Source organism: Panicum hallii, chromosome 3 (assembly GCF_002211085.1).
Source record: "Panicum hallii strain FIL2 chromosome 3, PHallii_v3.1, whole genome shotgun sequence".
Taxonomy (NCBI): Eukaryota; Viridiplantae; Streptophyta; class Magnoliopsida; order Poales; family Poaceae; genus Panicum; species Panicum hallii.
The window spans coordinates 4,590,005-4,597,985 of NC_038044.1; positions in this window are offsets into that span (position 1 = coordinate 4,590,005).

Below are 7,981 nucleotides of genomic sequence, written 5' to 3' on the forward strand. Positions count from 1 at the left end.
GACGGGAGCTCGGGCCCGGGGGGCGCCGATAGCGCGGAGCGGCGCTGCGGGGCCGGGGACGAGGGCCGCGAGGGAGTGACGGTCTGGCTCAACGACGACGGGCGGCGCGAGACGACGGCGCGGCGGCGGGGAGCAGAGAACGGTTGTATCTGATTTGAAAATTTGACCTAAGTCCCCGAAGGCCGAGCGTCGCGTTCTAACCGGGGAATGCGCGACGCGCGGTACCCACGGCCCGTCGCGCATTGGTGTGGGACTGGGCCCCGAGGGCTCACCCGTTCAATCTGTTCGTGGTCTTATGCGCGACACGCGTTACCTACGGCGCGTCGCGCATGACAATATGCGCGACGCGCCGTAGGTAGCGCTCGTCGCGCATTTGAGGCCCCCGAGATGGTTGCCTGATCAGGCGCGCGTTGGGAGGGGATTTTGTCCCACCTCGCCAACGCAAGGCGAGTGCGTCCAGCTTATAAGCTTGGGCGGTCTTTGCCGTTTCGAATTTACAATACATGTACCTCTTAGCCGCAGTTTCCTCTCTTTGCCCATGCTGTCGGTGTGGGTCTGGGGCTCGAGGGCTCCCTTGCCGGTCGAACCCGTTCAATCTGTTCGTGGTACCCTGCGGGTTGAGCCCGGTGGCCCCGTACCCACAGCCCGGGTATAACTTTTTTTGTTGCGTCTCTGAGGCACAAGTGTTTTCGGCCCGGACCCCCTTATAGAACCGGAAAAATAATTGCAGATACCGGAGAATGCGCGACGCGCGGTACCCACGGCACGTCGCGCATTGGTGTTGGAATGGCCCCGAGGGCTCACCCGTTCAATCTGTTCGTGGTCTTATGCGCGACACGCGTTACCTACGGCGCGTCGCGCATGACAATATGCGCGACGTGCCGTAGGTAGCGCGCGTCGCGCATTTGAGGCCCCCGAGATGGTTGCCTGATCAGGCGCGCGTTGGGAGGGGATTTTGTCCCACCTCGCCAACGCAAGGCGAGTGCGTCCAGCTTATAAGCTTGGGCGGTCTTCGCCGTTTCGAATTTACAATACATGTACCTTTGAGCCGCAGTTTCCTCTCTTTGCCCATGCTGGCGGTGTGGGTCTGGGCCCGAGGGCTCCCTTGCCGGTCGAACCAGTTCAATCTGTTCGTGGTACCCTGCGGGTTGAGCCCGGTGGCCCCGGACCCCCAACCGGGGTGTAACTTTTTTTTGTTGCCTCTCTGAGGCACTTTTCCGCCCGGACACCCTTATAGAACCGGAAAAATAATTGCAGATACCGGAGAATGCGCGACGCGCGGTACCCACGGCACGTCGCGCATTGGTGTGGGACTGGGCCCCGAGGGCTCACCCGTTCAATCTGTTCGTGGTCTTATGCGCGACACGCGTTACCTACGGCGCGTCGCGCATGATGATATGAGCGACGAGCCGTAGGTAGCGCGCGTCGCGCATTTGAGGCCCCCGAGGTGTAACTCTTTTTTGTTTTCTCTCTTTAGGCACAAGTGCCCCAGGGTCCCTGGGTTCCTCCCGGAGTAGGTATATGAGCGACGCGCCGTAGGTAACGCGCGTCTCGCCTTTCTTGTTCAGTTCCAGAACTGAATGTCCAGAACAATTAAAGTCACAACCATTCAGTTCTGGAACTGAAAATTCACACATATTGATATCTCACAAATATGAATTCGTACTTCACAAATATTCACACATTATCATATCTCACAAAGGCACAATTAAAGTCACACTTTTACCATATTTCACAAAGGAACAATTAAAGTCACACAATTCCCATACTTGACAAAGGAACAATTAATATACCTTGTGTGCCCAATCATTTTGCTACTTTCCGTTGATCCCTTGGTTTTTTGAAATTCTTGACTTTTTCTTTATGGTCGTTGCGCAAGTAGGGAGTTTCGTTGGCCGATGGTATTCTTGGCTTGATCATTGAGGTGGCGAAAGGAGGTATCTCATCAAACTGATCGAACTCTTCCTCGTCGACCGCATTCTCAACACCGACGATTCGCCGTTTTCCAGGTATAACCACCTTGAGTCTTTTGTTTGTGGTGTCGGAAACATAGAACACTTGAGCCACATGTTGTGCGAGGACGAAAGGGTCCGTCTTGTATCCGTGACGGCTAAGATCGACACTAACGAACCCGTACTTGTCTTTTTGTACACCTCTATTTGCATCAACCCAATTGCAACGGAAAAGAGCAATTTTAAAACCGTGAAAGTCAAGCTCCCATATCTCTTGTATTTGACCATAGTACGCAGTTTTGTCCTCTCCGTTAACATCGTAAGCATCAACACGTACACCACTATTCTGATACATGCTTTTCTTATCTTGTCGTTCGGTGTAGAACGTGTATCCATTTATGTCATACCCTTGGTATGTCATAACGGTGAATATAGGACCAAGAGCCAAAATTTTGAGTTGTTCACTTATAGGAGTATCTGATCGTGAAATTCGATTCCGGAGCCAACCACAGAATTTGTTCATGTGTTCCTTTGCTAACCATGATTCACTGTGTACAGGATTCTCTCTAAGCAACAGCTCCTTGTGCTCATCGAAGTACTCAGACACAATGTCCATTTGTTGCAACACGTGGAAATGAGCCCTATGAAATAAATCTCGATCTGGAATTATAGCCTTCTTCCCGATCGTCCCCGTGCCTGTGAGCCTCCCCTCATGACGAGACTTGGGAACACCAACCGGGTTACTCGGGTCAGCGTAGTTTAGAGCCCACTCAATGGCTTCCTCTGTACAATATCCTTGTACCATGCTGCCCTCGGGGAAAGCTCGATTTCTTACTAGTGACTTCAAGATGCCGTTGAATCTCTCGTACGCATACATCTGGTGAAGGAACACAGGACCAAGTAGCTTTATCTCCTTGATAAGATGGCCCGTGAAATGAAGGCTGATATCGAAAAAGGCAGGTGGAAAATACATCTCAAGAACGCACAAAGTTTCATAGTGCTTCTTTTCCAATGACTCAAGATCTTCTTCACTTAGAACCTTTTGACCAATTGCATTAAAGAAAAAGCACAGGTTCATAATAGCCTCCCGAACATTGACCGGTAGGATATTCCGAATTCCTATGGCAATCATCTGCGTCAGCAATACATGGTAATCATGAGACTTTATGCCGGGAGATAGCTTTAGATCAGGCATTGATACAAGCTTCGAGACGTTGGTTGAGTAGCCAGTTGGAACTTTCACACTTTTCAAGAACTCGCAAAACTCCTTCTTCTCATTCTTTGACAGGGTGATGCATGATGTGGGCAGCTCCATTCCTTTAACGGAGTCATCATTGAGCCACAACTCTTCTCTAATTTTCATTTTCTTCAGATCAGCTCGTGCATGTGCGTGATCTTTCGTTTTTCCGTCCATGTTAAGCAATGTGCCGAGAAGGCTCTCACAGACATTCTTCTCCACGTGCATCACATCAATAGAGTGACGGATGTCTAAGTCCTTCCAATACGGTAGCTCCCAGAAAATCGACTGCTTCTTCCACATGTCATCTTCTTCAACAACGACCTTCTTGCCCCTCTTGCCTTTCTTCTCTCCTTTCCGCTTACCGAGGACAACATGGACATTCTTAACCATTTCGTAGACATCATGACCTGAGAAATGCGGAGGAGGACGCCTCTTCTCGGCCTTACCGTTGAAGTGATCACACATGTTCCGGAACGGGTGTTTCATTCCAAGGTAGCGTCTATGTCCCATGTACACTATTTTTTTTGACTCACTCAAGTACTCAGAGTCTGTCTCTCTCAAACAATGTGGGCACCCGCAACCTACTTTCTTGCTCTGTCCGGACAAGTTCCGTGCCGCTGGAGAGTCACTGATAGTCGCGAACAAAATGGCTCGAAGCTGAAAGTACTCACGCTTGTACTCATCCCAGACCTCCACTCCTTCACACCACAGCAACTTCAGATCGTCAACCAAAGGACTGAAATAAGTGTCGATGTCATTACCAGGTTGATGTGGCCCCGGTATCAAGCCCGACAGCATAATGTACTTCCGTTTGTTACACAACCAAGGTGGAAGGTTGTATATCGTCAGAACAATTGGCCAGGTGCTATGTGTGCTATTGTTCATGAATGGGTTCATGCCATCTGTGCTCATTGCAATCCTAATATTCCTCGGATCTTCCGCAAATTTAGGATATCGCAAATCTATGTTCCGCCATTGTGTGGCATCAGCAGGATGTCTTATCAACCCGTCCACCTTATGCTTCTCCTTGTGCCATCGCAACAATTCTGACTCCTTTTTGTTTGCAAACCAGCGCACCAATCGTGGAACAATTGGAAAGTACCAAAACACCTTTTTAGGTCCGCCCTTTGTTCTGTTGCAGTCCTCATCATCACCACCATCTTTTCTACGGTTGAATCGATCGAGTCCACAAACAGGGCACTTCTCAAGGTCCTGATAATTCGAGCCACGATAGAGAATGCAATCATTCTTGCACGCATGGATCTTTTCCACCTCCAATCCCAACGGGCAGATAATCTGTTTGGCCTCATAAACGGTCTCAGGGACGGTGTTGCCTTGTGGAAGCATGTCCTTAAGGAGTGCTAACAACTCCTTGAAACTGCCATCACTCCATCCGTGGATTGCTTTCAACTGGAAAAGCTTCACCATCGCAAATAGCCTTGAGTATTTCAATCCACAACCAGGATAGAAAGGTTTCTTAGAGTCTTCGATCATCCTCTTGTACTTTCCGAGTTCGGCTCCTTTGAACTCATCGTCGCCGTGTCTGTTAGCAGTGCAAACCATCTCCTCTATGTTATCAACCTGTCAAGCCAGACATGAAAAGTCATATTAGCACGACCTTATTATTCTAATTGTAAGCTTTATTATGGGGCCGGGTTTGAGTACTACCTGTTCCATGATGTCGGCATTGCTCAACCCTAGTATATCCGCCTCATCCACATCGTCGTCCTCTTCTTCGACAACACTATGGACCTCCCTCTCCACATAGGAATCCCTACTCTCTGCTTCATTAAGTCCTTCTTCACCGTGTTTATTCCAACATCGATAATCCTCCATGAATCCACGTTTGATCAAGTGTGATTTCAACACGTGCTCTTGAAGATATCGCTTCTCATTTTTGCAATTTTTGCATGGGCAATAGAGATACTGTATACCATTGTCCACCATATCTTTCTTCGCGTTCTTAATGAAGGCTTCAACACCATCCATAAAGTCCTTGCAAAGGCGTGGACCATACATCCAACGCCGATACGACATCCTATCTATATAGAATATGAAATCAAAACGTTAGGATTCTCATAGTTTGGGGCCATGCACAACTAGTGTTTAAGTTCAAATATTGTTAGCAAGCATGGAATTATTGCTTGCTTGGAAGTGTAGTTCTGCCAAATATTATTCTGCATGTAGAATCTGTGGTTTTATAATTTTTTAGATGATGGAATAAAATTTATTATCCCAGCTTCTGTATCTTGACGTGTCATCTACGATATAATACATGCAGGCAAGAGGCAATATTAATTAGAGACTCGAACTCTTACAAGACAAACCATAGCCAGTAAGGTCATATGTGGAGCCAAATATTGCCAATGATGCAAGAATGTAAAAATATTTTAAGATCTTCATCTTTACTTTTCATGCTATATGATTTATCTCGGATTTATTTAGTATTAGATGCTCTTAACGTCTGAAGACAATCATGGAAAAATCTTGGTGTATTTCGAACATAAGTTATAATGCCCTATTCTAGCCATAAAAGTTTGAACTTAGAACTTAATTATTACATGGTGAACCAAAAGAATCGATATCATATCGGAGTTACCTTGCCACTGCCCCCGCGACACACGACAGCAAGAAGAGGCTCGATCGTGCTCCAGCCGCCCGCCGCGAGACGCTCCCCACGAGATCTCCACCGCCCGCCGCGGCAGATCCACCCAGCCGCACATCCGCCAGCACCACTTTCCCCAGATCCACCCAGCCGCACCACCAAAGTATCAGACTGCAAGTTCGGATAGCTTGTTCGGACCTCCAGACCCCCAGGCGGGTCTTGTCTGAGGTGGGAAAAAATGCAAGACGCCCATGATCTGAGACGAGCCTTGCAGCCGCGCGTCTCCCATCCTCATGATCTGAGACGCTCCGTCCAAAGGCGCGTCTCCCATCCTCATGATCTGAGACGCTCCGTCCAAAGGCGCGTCTCCCATCTGATGATCTGAGACGAGCCTTCCAGTGACGCGTCTCCAGACCCCCAGGCGGGTCTTGTCTGAGGTGGGAACAAATGCAAGACGCCCATGATCTGAGACGAGCCTTGCAGTTGCGCGTCTCCCATCCTCATGATCTGAGACGATCCGTCCAAAAGCTCGTCTCCCATCTCATGATCTGAGACGAGCCTTGCAGTAGCGCGTCTCCCATCCTCATGATCTGAGACGATCCATCCAAAAGCTCGTCTCCCATCTCATGATCTGAGACGAGCCTTCCAGTGACGCGTCTCCCATTTGTCTCAGTAAAGTAAAGCGAGACGCGTCCCGGCTATTTATCGAAAGAAAATTATAGTCACTCGATGTACTGCTGAACGAGATGACCACGGCTGAAATCCCCCTCCCCAGCGTCCCGGAGACCGAGGACCTCGCCACCGCCAAAATCCCCCTCCCCAGCGTGCCGGAGACCGCGGCGCTCGGCATCACCCTCCTCGGCGCATCCTCCGAGACCGCCGCGCTCCCGGAGTGCACCGCTTCGGAGATCACAGCGGTCGCCACCGGCAGATCTGCGGCGCCTCCTCCAACGGGCTTCTGCACCACCAGCCGCAGATCTGCGACACGGGGACCGCAGCTCCCTTCACCACCAACATCCCCGGGCTTCTCCACCACCAGCCGCAGATCTGCGACACCGGGACCACAACGCCCTTCACCACCAACATCCCCCGCACATAAGGATCGGGTACCTCCCATTGTTGAATGTATTTGTTGGAATCGTCGCATTCTGCCTGAATCTGCATCAGCAAACCCACGGAGGAAGCTTCTCTTTGTTTGCTTTAGTGGTAGTACTCTATCGATTTCTATTGTCTCACGAAACCCACGAAACACGAGCGGGCCCAGGATGAAATTTCCGAGCTGGTCGAAGCTGTTTAGCTGCTTCGGCGGCTGCCTCCCCTGCAGCGACTGTTCAGTCACCCTAAACTGCTGTGGCTCGGGGAACAACAACGTTTACAAGGGGGAGGACGGTGATTCAGCTCGCGAAGCTGCTAGCGCTCGTAAGCCAGCGCCATTGCCTGATTTAATATCTATCTAATAATTAATATCGATGTAATAATAATTGCTGGATTTAGCTAGACATTGTAATGCTGGATTTAGCTAGACATTGTAATGTATTGTGAGATTATTTGTATTTCAGACATTGTAATGTATTGCTGGATTTACTAATGTAATGTAATGTAAGCCGGTTCGTTCGGTTTCAAGGGATTGATTCCATGTAATATGTATTGTACGCTACAGACGCGCCACCGCCACCCCCCCCCCCCCCCGATCAATGCGAGACGAGCCTTACTAAGGCCCGTCTCGCATTACTTGTCAACGATTTTATAAAGCCACAGAAATTAATGCGCGACGAGCCTTAGTAAGGCGCGTCTCTCATTACTTTCTGTGGCTTTATAAAATGATCGGAGACAAGCCCTCCCACGGCGCGTCTCGCATTGAGGTGGGAACAAATGCGAGACGCGCCGTGGAGGGCTTGTCTCCGATCATTTTATAAAGCCACAGAAAGTAATGAGAGACGCGCCTTACTAAGGCTCGTCGCGCATTAATTTCTGTGGCTTTATAAAAATCGTTGACAAGTAATGCGAGACGGGCCTTAGAAAGGCGCATCTCAGATCTTAAAATGATCGGAGACTTGCCCTACCACGGCTCGTCTGGCATTTGTCTCTTACCCTCCCCCACCCCACGCAGCGCCGCGCCCGCATTTTAGCGCGTCTTTCTTTCTGTAATCTGCGACGTGCCCTTAGAGGCTTGTCTCAGATTGC